Genomic DNA, 14,931 nt, shown 5'->3' with positions numbered 1-14,931 from the left:
TGAATAAAGGAAGGGCTTCAGCCAAAAAGCAAATCCCAAGAGGGGAGGTCTCTTCTGAGTCTAGTCCTTCAAGAAAATCCAGGAAAGGGATAGATTTAACATCAGTTTCACTAAGTCCAAGGTCTCAGATTCAGTAAGCAGATTCTTCACCAGCCTCCAAATCAAAATCTGAACTCTAAAAAACAAAGAACTCCTCACAGAAAAATATAACTCCTTTTAAAGATGATTCTTTGCATCATTTCTTGTGTCTTCCTCTATTTTATGTGGACCAATTAGAGCCTATAGTTTTGCTTAGAACAGCCCAGGGCACAATCAGTGAGTTCTGATTCATCACCCACTTTCAAAAACATTGGCCACAGACCTTCCCCACTTAAAGATAAGTGTGATGTATATGCTTTTGGTGATTAAATCTAAAAATGGGCAGGGGGGGAAGTTAATCCCATCTTCACAAGGAAAAGTGTCTTATAGTTATGTTCATATAATTCCTGTGTTTGTCTTGGTAGAGTTATAAATATTTTATATTGTCTAGAGTGATTTTAAATGGAGTATCACTTCCTAACTCCTGCTGCTGAGTTTTGTTGAAATTATACTGAAATACTGATGATTCATGAGAGTTCATCTTGTACCTAGCATTTTTGCTTGATGTTGCTAATAATTTCCACTAGACTTTTAAATGATTTTTAAATTTAAATTTAAATGATTTTTAGGATTCTTTATGTGTACTATTATATAATATGCAGAGTGATAGTTTAGATTTCTCATTGCCTACTTTGATTCCTTCAAATTTTTTCTCCTCTAATTGCTACTGCTAGCATTTCCAGTACAATATTAAATAATAGAGATGATAATTGGCATCCTTGCTTCCTCCTGATAATATTGGGAGGGCTTCTAACTTGTCCCCATTGCAGATGGTCATTGATGATGGTTTTAAATATATACTGTTTATTATTTTGTGAGGTGATCATTATATTCCCATACGGAATGGGTGTTTTATTTTGTCAAATACTTTTTCTGCATCTGTTGAGATAGTCATGTGATTTCTATTGACTTGATTATTGATATGGTCAATTATGTGGATGATTTCCCTAATATTAAACCATCTTTGCATTCCTGATATAAATCCCAACTGTTCAAAGTGAATAATCCTTGTGATAACTTGTTGTACTGTCCTTACTAGTGTTTCATTTAAGATTCTTACATCTATATTCCTTAAGGATATTGGTCTGTAGTTTTCTTTCTCTGTTTTTGGTCTGCTTGGCATAAGAATCAATACCATATTTGTGTCATAAAAAGAATTTGGTAAGATTCCTCTGCTTATTTTATCAAATAATTTGTATACTTTGAGGATAAATTGTTTTTCAAATATTTGATATGTAAACCTCAAAATTTCTTAGACTTATAAATGTTGGAAATTTCACCATTGGGAAATTTCATACTTGAAAAATTTCCTATTGATAGTGGGTCTTGACTATTGGAATGTGAACCCCATTGGCATGAGAGTTTCCTCCTCCTCCCTTCTTAAGATTACTTTAGGACAGAAACCTTTTGCTGAACAATGGAAAGGACTTTGACCTATGCTTAAGCATAGAACAGGAATTTCTTTGAGTCATGATTGATTTTAGAATTGATACAATGGAGATACTTGGAATCAATCTCCACCCTACTCAGTCCTAACAGGATTGAGGAAGGGCTGCAGCATAGATCAAAATTTAATTATTCCAATCTCTACCCTACTCAGGTTAACAGGATTTAGGAAGGGCTGTAGCAAAGGATCAAAGATTTAATTATTTGAAAATATGACCTTCAACAGACATGTGCAAAGCCAGAGACCTCTGGGCGGTCCTGGGTTAAGCTAGAGCCTCCATTGGCACAGGGAAATTGATGGACAATGATTGGTCGATGGGAAAACTGAGGGGAGGCAACTTGGATGGTTTCCTTAAAGAGAGAAGGGGTCTGAAGACTCAAGGGGTGGTTTTTAGGAGTTTGTCGGAGTGGTTGCAGTGTGCTCTGAGAAGCTTGCTCTGAAGGAAGCTGAAGGTGGGGGCTCTGAGACTGTTTCTCCATTTTGGTCATGTGAGTAATAGGGACTGATCTCCTTTCTTTGCCCCAGCTATCTAAGGGCTTGGGCCTTTTGGCCCAGCCTAAACAGAAGGGGTATTTAAGCCCTATTCCCTTCTCTCCCCTTTCTCTCTACCTCTATCTCTCTCTCTCTAATAACTTTCTTCCTCCTGTTTGTAATTAAAACACCATAAAAGGTTGACTGCTGCCTTGAGTTTTCATTTAGGAATTACATAGCTGAATTCCTTAGCGACCTTAAATTAATATATATCAGTCTTTTAAAAGTGATTTCCTTGTCACACATAGAATTCACTTTCAAATTCATCAAACCTTGGGGATTTTTTCTTAGGAAGTTTCTGGATGCCTTGTACAATTCCTTTTAGTGCGATAGGATTATTTAAGTATTCTTTCTCCTCTTTTATTAATGTAGCCAATTTATATTTTGTAAATATTCACCTTTTCATCTAGATTGTCATATTTATTGCCATAAATTGGGCAAAATAGTTCTTAATAATTACCTTATTTTGCTCTTCAATAAAGGTGATATCACCCTTTTCATTATTGATATGGTTAATTTGCTTTTCTTCTTTCTTTTTTTCAATAGACTAAGTAGCACTTTATCTATTTTATTTGTTTTCAAAGTACCAGCCCTTAGTCTTCTTTATTAGTTCAATGGTACTTTTACTTTAAATTTCATTGTTTTTCCTTTAATTTTTAGTTTTTCCAATTTAGTTATTATCTGGAGATTTTAAATTTGTTCTTTTTCTACTTTTTTTTAAATTTGCAAGCCCACTTTATTGATTCCCTCCCTCTATATATGGTAGTTATAAGCACTCAGAGATATGAATTTTCCCCTAAGCACTTCTTTGACTGTATCCCATAGGTTTTGATATATTGTTGCCTCATTGTCCTCTCTTTAATGAAGTTTATAATTGTTTCTATGATTTTTTGACCAACCATTTTAAAAGAACTAGATTATTCATTTTTCAATCAATTTTACATTTGCCTTTTCATGGACCCTTGTTAAGTATAATTTTTATCATATTATGATTTGAAAAAATTGCATTTATTATTTCTGATCTGCATTTGTTTGAAATATTTCTATGTGTAACATTTAAGGCTGAGAAAAAAGTATGTTCCTTTTTATCACCTTTCAGTTTTCTCCAGATATCTATTAACTGTAATTTTTCTAGCATTTCATGAGATTCCCCCACTAGTATAGTTTTACTATTTCCTCCTTGAGATCCTTTAATTTTTCCTTTAGGAATCTAGAAGGTATACCACTTGGTGCATTAATGTTTAGTAATGATATTACTTCATTGTTTGTAGTGCCCTTTAGCAAAATATAATTTCTTTCCTTATCTCTTTTCTGAAGATCAATTTATATTTTAACTTTTTCTGGTTACATGATTGCTACTCTTATTTTTGTGTATCGTTGTTGTTTTGTTGTTGTGGTTTTACTTGAGATGATGCATAATACATCCTGCTCCAGCCCTTTTCCTTGAATCAGTGAGTCACCGATCTTCAATTATGTTTTTTTGTAAACAACATATACTAGGATTCTGGTTTTTAATCCACTCTGCTTCTGCTTCCATTTCATGGGTGAAATTAACATTCAGTGCTATGATTATTAACTGTGTATTGCCCTCCATCATATTATGCCCTTTATATCTTGCTCTATTTCCTTTCTTTCTGTTCCTCCTTAGAAGTGTTTTCATTTTTGTCATCCCCCAACTTCCCCCTCCCTCCAATTGCCTCCCTCTTCCCTTGTCTTTTTCCCTTTTACATCTCTGTGGGGTAAGATAGAATTATTTCACATGGCCCAAAATCAAGCCTCCAGAAAGAAAGGGAAAAGGTGACTATTGAAATTTTTTATGGAGGGAGTACCCAAGGAAAATAAAAGAAAGAGAATGAAACCCAAACAAAATCAAAACATGCCTCACAAAATGGAAATTATCCACAAGCTCTGGAAGAAATCAAATTGGAGCTTACCCAAAAGATGGAAACATTCTGGAAAGAGAAATGGGAGAAAGAGATCAGCAGTCTGATAGACAAGACTACACAATTGGAGAAAGAGCTGGAATCATCTAATAGGAGGGCAGACAAAGCTGAAAAGCAAAACCAGTCCCTAATGACCAGAATTAAGCAACTGGAAGACAGTGAGCATGCAAAACAGCAAGAATTAATAAAGCAAATCCAAAAAATTAATGAATTAGAAGAAAACACAAAATATCTCACTGAAATGGTCACAGACCTGGAAAACAGGAAGAAGAGACAATGTGAGAATTATTGGTCTGCCCCAAAAAGCAGAGATAAACAAAAACCTCAATGTTATACTACAGGAGATTATAGAAGAAAATTGCCCACATGTTCTGGAGCAAGGGGGAAAAATAGAAATAGAAAGGGTTCATAGAACACACTCTATACTAAATCCCCAAAAGACAACCCCCATGAATATAATCCCCAAATTGAAGAGCTTCAAAGAAAAGGAGAAAATCCTACAAAAAGCCCAGAAGAGGAGCTTCAGATATAGGGGGCTCACACATGACTTAGCAGATAACACACAAAGAGACTGCAAAGCATGGGACATGATATTTAGAAAGACGAGAGAGCTGGGTCTCCAACCAAAAATCAACTACCTGGCAAAACTGACTGTATATTTACAGGGTAAAATATGGGCATTCAACAAAATAGATTTCCAATCATTTGCTAAGAAAAGACCAGAACTTAGTGGAAAATTTGATATCTAATCACAGAAAGCAAGAGAAACATGAAAAAGTAAATATGAAAGAAAGGGAAAAGGAGATGAATCTTATCTGTTTCTTTAAGTCAAACTCTCTTCTATAAGGACTACATTTATATATATATATATATATTAATATGGGGGGAAAATGTATTGTGTAACTCTCAAAAATTGTACGCACCATAAGAGTAGTTAGAAGAAACATGCCTAGGGAAAGATTGGGGCATCAAGAAGATTTGGTGAAAGGGGGGGCAAAGAAAGGAAAAGGGAGGGGGGGAAGCATCAACAATACTAAGACTTACTTCAAGAAATGAGGGGGGGGGCTAAATAGAATAACCTTTCCCATACAAAAATACACATGGGAAGGGGAGGGGAAGATCTCTCATATGAGAAGGAGAGGAAGAGAGCATGAAGTGGTATTACTTAAACTTTACCCTCAGTGAAATCAACTCTGAGATGGAAGAACACCTAGATCCAGGGAGATAATGAATTCTATATTATCCAACAGGGTATGAAAGAAAGGGAAATTAAGGAGGGGGAGAGGGAAGGGAGTATAAAAAAAAGGGAAAGAAGGAGGGGGGAGGAGAAGGGAGCATAAAAAGAGAGGGGCTAGAAAGGGAAGCATACCAAGTGAGGGGACGAGGGGGACTGACCTAGAGTAAATCAGTGGATCAAAAGGATATAGCTAGGGAAGAAAGGTCAGAATTAGGGGAATATATCAAAATGCCAGGGAATCCACAAGTGACAATCATAATTTTGAATGTGAATGGGATGAAATCACCCATAAAATATAGACAAATAGCAGTTGGATTTGAACACAAAACCCTACCATATGTTGTCTTCAAGAAACACATATGAGGCAGGTTGATACTCACAAGGTTAGAATTAAAGATATGGAGTAAGACCTTTTGGGCCTCAACTGATACAAAGAAGGCACAGGTTGCAATCATAATATCTGACAAAGCCAAAGCACAAATAGAGCTGATCAAAAGGGATAGGGAAGGTAAATATATTCTGTTAAAAGGGAATATAGACAATGAGGAAATATCACTAATCAATATGTATGCTCCAAATGGTATAGCATCCAAATGTTTAATGGAGAAACTAGGAGAATTGAAGAAGGAAATAGACAGTAAAACCATATTAGTGGGAGACTTGAACCAACCACTATCAAATTTAGATAAATCAAACTAAAAAATAAACAAGAAAGACGTAAAAGAGGTGAATGAAATCATAGAAAAATTAGAGATAATAGACATATGGAGAAAAATAAATAGGGACAAATAGGAATACACCTTCTCAGCACCACATGGCACATTCACAAAAATAGATCATACACTAGGTCACAGATATATGGCACTCAAATGCAGAGAAGCAGAAATAATAAATTCAACCTTTTCAGATCATAATGCAATAAAAATATTGATCAGTATGCATACATGGAGAGCCAAATCAAAAATTAATCTGAAATTAAATAATATGATACTCCAAAATCATTTAGTTAGAGAAGAAATCATAGAAACAATAATTTTGTTGAGGAAAATGACAGTGGTGAGACATCCTTTCAACCTTATGGGATGCAGCAAAGGCATTATTAGAGGAAAATTCATATCCCTGAGTGAATATATTAATAAATTAGGGAGGGCAGAGATAAATGAATTAGAAATGCAAATCAAAAAAACTTGAAAACAAATAAATTAAAACCCCCCAGAAGAAAACCAAACTAGAGATCCTAAAAATTAAGGGAGAAATTAATAAAATTGAAAGTGATAGAACTATTGCACTAATAAACAAGACTAGAAGCTGGTACTTTGAAAAAAACAGACAAAATAGACAAAGAACTGGTCAATCTAATTTAAAAAAGAAAAGAAGAAAGACAAATTAACAGCATCAAGGATGAAAAGAAGGACCTCACCTCCAATGAAGAGGAAATTAAGGCAATCATTAAAAACTACTTTGCCCAACTATGTAGCAATATATATACCAACCTTGGTGATATGGATGAATATTTACAAAAATATAAATTGCCTAGACTAACAGAAGAAGAAATAGAATTCTTAAGTAATCCCATATCAAAAAAAGAAATCCAACAGGCCATCAAAGAACTTCCTAAATCCCCAGGGCCTGACGGATTCACCAGTGAATTCTATCAAACATTCAAATAACAGCTAATCCCAATACTATGCAAACTATTTGACATAATAAGGAAAGAGGAAGTTCTACCAAATTCCTTTTATAACACAAACATGGTTCTGATCCCAAAGCCAGGCAGGCCAAAAACAGAGAAAGAAAATTATAGCCCAATCTCCATAGTGAATACAGCTGCAAAAATCTTAAATAGGATACTAGCAAAAAGACTCCAGCAAGTGATCAGAATAGTCATTCACCATGATCAAGTAGGATTTATACCAGGGATGCAGGGCTGGTATAATATTAGGAAAACCATCCACATAATTGACCACATCAACAAGCAAACTAACAAAAATCACATGATTATTTCAATAGATGCAGAAAAAGCCTTTGATAAAATACATCACCAATTCCTATTAAAAACACTGGAAAGCATGGGAATATAAGGGTCTTTCCTAAAAATAATATACAGTATATATATATATAAAACCATCAACTACTATCATCCACAATGGGGATAAACTAGAAGCCTTCCCAATAATATCAGGAGTGAAACAAGAATGCCCATTATCACCTCTATTATTTGACATTGTGCTAGAAACACTAGCAGTAGCAATTGGAGAAGACAAAGGAATTGAAGGCATTAAAATAGGCAAGGAGGAGACCAAGTTATCACTCTTTGCGGATGACATGATGGTCTACTTAAAGAATCCTAGTTATTCAACCAAAAAGCTAATCAAAATAATCAACAACTTTAGCAATGTTGCAGGATACAAAATAAACCCACATAAGTTCCCAGCATTTCTATATATTTCCAGCACAGCTCAGCAGCAAGAATTAGAAAGAGAAATCCCATTCAAATTCACCTTAGACAAAATAAAATACTTAGGAATCTATCTCCAGAGACAAACACAGGAACTATATGAACACATCTACCAAACACTCTCCACACAACTAAAACAAGACTTAAACAATTGGAAGAACATTAGCTGCTCATGGGTAGGAGGAGTCAATATAATAAAAATGACCATCCTACCCAAACCCATTCATCTATTTATTGCCATACCCATTGAACTTCCAAAATTTTTTTTTACTGATTTAGAAAAAAACATAATAAAGTTCATTTGGAATAACAAAAGATCAAGGATATGCAGGGAAATAATTTAAAAAATACAAAGGAAGGGGGCCTTGCAGTCCCAGATCTCAGACTATATTATAAAGTAGAGGTCATCAAAAAAATTTGGTACTGGCTAAGAGACAGAAAGGAGGATCAGTAGACTAGACTTGGGGTAAGTGACCTCAGCAGGATAGTATACGACAAACCCAGAGAACCCAGCTTTTGGGATAAAAATACACTATTTCATAAAAACTGCTGGGAAAATTGGAGGACATTGTGGGAAAGATTAGGTTTAGATCAACACCTCACACCCTACACCAAGATAAATTTAAAATGGGTGAATGACATGGACATAAAGAAGGAAACTATAAGAAAATTAGGCGAACACAGAATGGTATACATGTCAGATCTTTGGGAAGGGAAAGGTTTTTAAAACCAAGCAAGACTTAGAAAGAGTCATAAACTGAGAAATGAATAATTTGGAATATATCAAATTAAAAAGGTTTTGTACAAACAAAACCAATGTATTTAAAATCAGAAGGAAAACAACAAATTCAGAAGCAACCTTCATACAAACCTCTGACAAAATTTTAATTACTCAAATTTACAAAGATCTAAATCAATTGTACAAAAAATCAAGCCATTCTCCTATTGATAAATGGGCAAGGGACATTTACAGGAAATTCTCAGCCAAAGAAATCAAAACTATTAATAAGCACATGAAAAAGTGCTCTACATCTCTTATAATCAGAGAGATGCAAATCAAAGAATCTCTGACGTATCACCTCACACCTAGCAGACTGTCTAACATGACAGCTATGGAAAGTAATTAATGCTATAGGGGATGCGGCAAAGTAGGGACATTAATTCATTGCTGGTGGAGTTGTGAATTGATCCAACCATTCTTGAGGGCAATTTGGAACTATGCCCAAAGGTCGATAAAAGACTATCTGCCCTTTGATCCAGCTACAGCAATGCTGGATTTGTATCCCAAAGAGATAATAAGGAAAAAACTTGTACAAAAATATTCATAGCTGCACTCTCTGTGATAGCCAAAAATTGGAAAATGAGGGGATGCCCTTCAATAGGGGAATGGCTGAACAAATTGTGGTATTTGTTGGTGATGAAATACTATTGTGCTAAAAGGAATAATAAAGTGGAGGAATTCCACTGAGATTGGAACAACCTCCAGGAAGTGATGCAGATCGAAAGCAGAACCAGGAAAACATTGTACACAGAGACTGATACACTGTGGTACAATCGAAGGTAATGGACTCCTCCACTAGGGACAATGCAATGTCTGTGAACACTCTGTAGGGATTTCAAAAACACTATCCACAAGCAGAGGATAAACTGTGGGAGTAAAATCACCGTGGAAAAGCAACTGCTTGACTACAGGGGATGAGAGGAAATGACTGAGGATAGACTCTAAATGAACACTCTAGAGCAAATACCAACAACACAGAAATGGGTTCGAGTCAAGAACACATGTGATACCCTGTGGAATCATGCACCGGCTATGTCAGAGTTGGTGGGGGTGGGGGAGGATGAAAAGAAAATTATTTTTGTTTCCAATGAATAATGTTTGGAAATGACCAAATAAAATAATGTTTAAAAAATATAATTTTTTTGCCCCACTGAGAATACTCATTTTTCCCTCTATAAGCCATTTACATTTACCCTTATCCTCCCCTCTCTCTAATGATTTTCATATCTCTTCCTACTATATAATTTACCCCATTGTATTCTCACTTCCCCTTTCTCTCAGTAAAACCCTTGCTTTCTACCCTTCATTTTCTAAATATCATAGTTTATGGCTTTTGTCTTTTTAATATACAAGCTGCTTGTTTGTACCTCATTGGTATTTGAATAGTTTCTTCATGATTGTTTGAAGTATTTTTTTCCCTTAGCTTGGTTGCTCTTCAATTTAGCTCTAATATTACTGGAAGTTGTCATTTGAGGATTTCTTTCTGAAGGTCATCTGTGAATTCTTTTAATTTCAATTTTATTTTCTTGTTAGAGGATATCTGGCAGTAATCTTTCATAATTTATTTTAATATGATGTCCAATGTTTCTTTCTTCATCATGGCTTTCAATTAGTCTAATAATTCTCAAGTTATCTCTCCTAAATCTGTTTTCTAGATCAGTTGTTTTATCAGTAAGATATTTCATGTTTTCCTCTGGTTTTTCATTCCTTTGCTTCTGTTTTAATGTTTCTTGATTTTTCATGAAAATATCATTTCCTATATGATCAATTCTTATTTTTAAGACCTGATTTTCCTTTGTCAGTTTTTGGGTCTTCTTTTTCAATTCACCCATTTCTTCTTGCAACACTTTTATTTCTCATTTCCACTTTTGCTCTGCCTCTCTTAATTAGTTTCTGAATTCTTTTTTGAATTCTTCCACATTCTATATCCAATCTATATTTTTCTTTTGGGCTTAGCATGCCTTTCCTTTGATTTCACTGCCCCCTTCTGTGTCTGTACCTTGCTCTTTTTCTCTATAAAAATTCTTTAGATTTAGTTTTTGTTATTGTTGTTTGCTCATTTTTCTTATATAATTATAGACAGACTTGGGGGGAATGATGTGAGGATCTGAGGGAACCTCCCCCTGCTGATTCACTTCACACTTGTGATCCTGATAGCTTAATAACCTGCCTCAGGCTTAACTGTATTTTTTTATCTCACTGATCATGATCAGTTCAGCTATATATCAAATTCTAACCCCAGGTTTACTCTTAAGTTTTTTGTCCTCACACTGTATGTGATCTAATTAAGCACGCCTTTGATTGTCTTTTCTTGGAGCTTGCTTCTGAGCTTTAGGCAAAAAGATCACTACTTAATTCTTGGTACTTAGTACTATCAACCACCCCAAATGTGAACTAAGTCTCAAACCAAGACTAGAATTCCCTGTGATGGGGCTCTGGACTTCTCCACAGGTTTGAAATTTCAAGGCATACGGGTTGGTTTGTGACACCATCTGTGAGCTTTTTGGCCAGAATAATATATAAAAGTAGTATTTACAATTTAGGCCAAGAGCTTCCAAGACCCCAGGGAACCACTTTGCTCTCTGCTTTTATACTTCCTGTCAACAGTTTTTATCTTCCTGAATTACTTTTTAAGTGTCTTGAGAACTTTTTCTACCTAAGTATATTGGGATATGATTTTAATAAAAGGCTATTAGTTTAAAACATTTTAGCATTTAGTGATCCATTGTAACAATTGAGGAATTGAAATCTGGACAGGAAGTCACTAATTTGAGTTAAAATGTTAGGAAGAAAACCATTTGATTTCCTATTCATTACACTTTGTCTTTTAAATGGGGTTAGTAATAACTATTTTTTTTAATAAGCTCACAATAATTATTCCATGGCAAAACAAAAACCCTGAGTTTACTAATGCAGTTTTTCATAAGTTTTAAGATCTTAAATAATTCCTTTTTTTAAGGGATATGCACCCCAAGTTAATGTTTTCATTATCATGATACAGAGAAAATCAACAAACATGCACCTTTCATAAAAAAGAAGAGGAAAAGAGGCATAAATATGAAAAAAATATTCTTTATGGCCACACTCTTAAGAGTCATATCATCCCCTATGGGTTTTTGGAGTACCCATGAGTCTTTTAGAGTACCTTTTTTCTCTAATGCTGAGGAATAGAGCCCATTAAGTTGGATTCCCCAACTTTGTTAGCCATTAGCAAATAATGTCCCAGTCCTAATTAACAACTTAATGTCAATTAGCTTTTTCAAAGGAATTTTACCTATGCAATTATATGAGAAAACAAGTATTAAAATTACCCTGCAAGCTGACAAATTTAGAGAAAGCAATACAGATCAAATAACCTCCAAGAAAGGCAAGACTCCCAAAAAAGAAATTTAAATATAGATGTTGATTTCTGAGAGTTTTTTTATGCCATCTGGGGAACTATGCAATTAAAGTACAAAAGGTTTTCCCAATAAGATAAACAGACTTGTTTTGTTTAAATGCAAAAGAAGAAATATGTTTATTTCTCAACTTAGCACCAGCATTTCAGTGAATCAATATCTATACTTTTTCATATAAGACTTTATAATCAATAGTGATAAAAAAAATCAGTAATGAAGCAAGTAACATTACTTAAATAAAGAATCAAATGGAACTTTAAAAATACTTTCAAATTATGTTAACATGAACTGAATCATAAAGGAAACACCTTGTTTATGAAATAAATCCTCCATAACTAAAAACTAAACATAATGAGAAAATAAAATCTGTCACTTCTCAATGGTCTCACAAACTAAAGTGTCCAGGAATAAAAGTTTTCAGTCAAAATCTCTAGACATCCATATATATTAGAAGTTCATAATATTTAAAATAGGAAAGAGCCTTAGAGATTAGCTCAAACCTCAAATTTTATATATAGATATGCACACTAAGGCCTACAGTTATTATGTAATTTTTAAGTCTCAAACAAGTAAATGGTAGAGTAGAGGTTTGATCTTACCTTCTCTAACTCAAAATCTATTAGGAGGCTTTTTATTAGGAACATTTTTATTAAAAATATGATGTTATTAATTGATGTTTACCTTTGCTTCTTCTTCTGCTTGAAATTGGACACACAATACTTATCTGTTATGTACCCTTAATAATACTACTACAAGTATATTTTCAGTTTGTAAAAAATAATTTTGATGGAATTGAATGTTAGTATCAAGTTAAAAATTGTCACAAATGTTCAAGTGCTTATTGAGATAAGGAATATGACATAACATAATGAATTCTAAATTTGGGATCAGAGAACCTAGATTCCAATTCTCTTTCTGCCTCCTACTTGCATTATCTTGTGTAAGCTATTTCACTTTTCTGAACCTCAGTATTCTCATTTTTAAGACACTGGATTATAATAAATACTTTCTTTATGATCCTTCCATCTAAATATGACTCAAATTAAGGAAGTTTTCAATGTGAATTTGTGTTTCTTTTCCAGTGGAATTCATCTTAGTATCTATTATATGTAGATTTAAATAAACCTCTATTATGGAGGTAAATGTAGCCATGTAGTGCTTTTACCTCTCCTATAAGAAAAACAAGATGGTACATATAACATATCAAGAGCTTTTTCTCATGTCATGCTTTTATTCTATAAGCATGAAGGTTAATTTGGATTTTTGACCTCATTTTGTATCAGTCTTTTATCTTCTAAATCCACGTGATACTACCCAAAACATTTATGGCACTTTTCCCAGAAACAATGAGAACCTGTATTTGTTGACACTGTCACTTTTGCTAGTAAAAATAACTGTGCATTATAATCTTGTCCTTTTAAAAAGTATTTATTTAGTCGAGCCAAGTTTAGCATTGCTTTATTGTGTTAGTAATGAACAGACTTCCTTGGATTGTCATCTTTTATTGCCATGCATGACCAGCTGCAAAAATATGGGCTTGTTTTTGTAATCATGAAATGAATTGTTATAGTGGTAGGAAATTATATCATTTCTTTCACATACTGATCTCCAATCAACAATTTACAATTCCTAAACAGCATTAGCACAATATACTAAGAAACATCTGCATAATTTACCTTAATTGTTCTGCAATATCTCATTATATGTAGGCAGTAAATTCAGCAGATTCTTATGGTATACGTTTCCTGTATTTTCAGGACTTGCATTGAACTATTTCTCATCTCTAAGGTTCCAAAGAGTCACTTTTGCAAGCACAGACAAAAGCTCCCACATTCCCAAGAATTGGCTTCAGTCATTCATTAGATCATATTGAGATAGATGCCCATGATACAAACTCTTGGGAACAATAAACCTTTCTAGCTGACCTTGGAAAAACTCATTGCAAACATTGGCATTCTTCCTTTATGATCAAGATAAAAAGGGTAATCCAGAAAGCTGACTTAATGACTACATTTATTTTTGGAAATATGGTCTCCTTTTCTTTGTTCCAAAAGTGAGACCTTGGAGAGCCAGTAAATTTATTAAGTCCTGAATATCCCCTGAAAGTATAAAAACTTATTCAGGCATCACAGAAGACCATACAACACAGGAGAAGTCTGCAACCCACTTTGAAAAGTCATTGAACAGTTCCATTAAGGATAACACAAGTTTTGTTATTTTTTTTTCCTTTGCTTCATCAGTCTCCATATGTACAATTTTCTATGTAGTCTATTTGATATATTGTTCATGGGGAAAAAACCCATTGGATTTGGATTCAGAGGATCTGGAATTGAATTGTGACTTGGAACATGGGCAAAAATCTCACAATAATTACAACTATTTAATGAAGGATTTGGAATTAAATGATCTCTAAAGTTCCTTAATTTTAAGATATGATAAATATTCTTGAAAAACTTTCAAGGCAGTGACCACCTATGAACCACATGTAGACCCCACTAATGTAATTTAGATTTTTTATGACACTTCCATTTTCAAATGTTGTATATTTTCTTCTAATGCTTGGCAATAGCCACTTTGCTCCCTGTTAGTCTTAGCTGAGTTTAAGTTCACTAAGAGATCTTCTATAGTAAACCCTTTACACTCAGACTTTGCTTTTTTTATGACACTACAACTTTACTATTCAAAGGGAATTAATATGGATATTTTCCTGTGATAAAGACATTGCTTTTCTTAATTTGACCCCTTCCCTTCCTAATAATTTTGCAATTTGCATTCCTCTGCAACAGTAGTCTATTTCCAGTAACTTGGAAACAATATTTAATTTTCTATTTCTGTACCCTCACAATATCTGCCCTTTATGTCACAAATGTACTCTATACCTTTTCCTTTGTTTCATCATTTCTCTTACTTCATATAAGACTCGCCTCAAAGCATGCCTTCTTCAAAAGACTTTTCCTGATTCCCCTTAGTGGAAAGGCAGGAATTACATTTTTGCCTT

Source organism: Monodelphis domestica, chromosome 4, assembly GCF_027887165.1.
Source record: "Monodelphis domestica isolate mMonDom1 chromosome 4, mMonDom1.pri, whole genome shotgun sequence".
NCBI lineage: Eukaryota > Metazoa > Chordata > Mammalia > Didelphimorphia > Didelphidae > Monodelphis > Monodelphis domestica.
The sequence above is the reverse complement of the archived record's forward strand: the minus strand, read 5'-3'. Positions refer to the sequence as shown.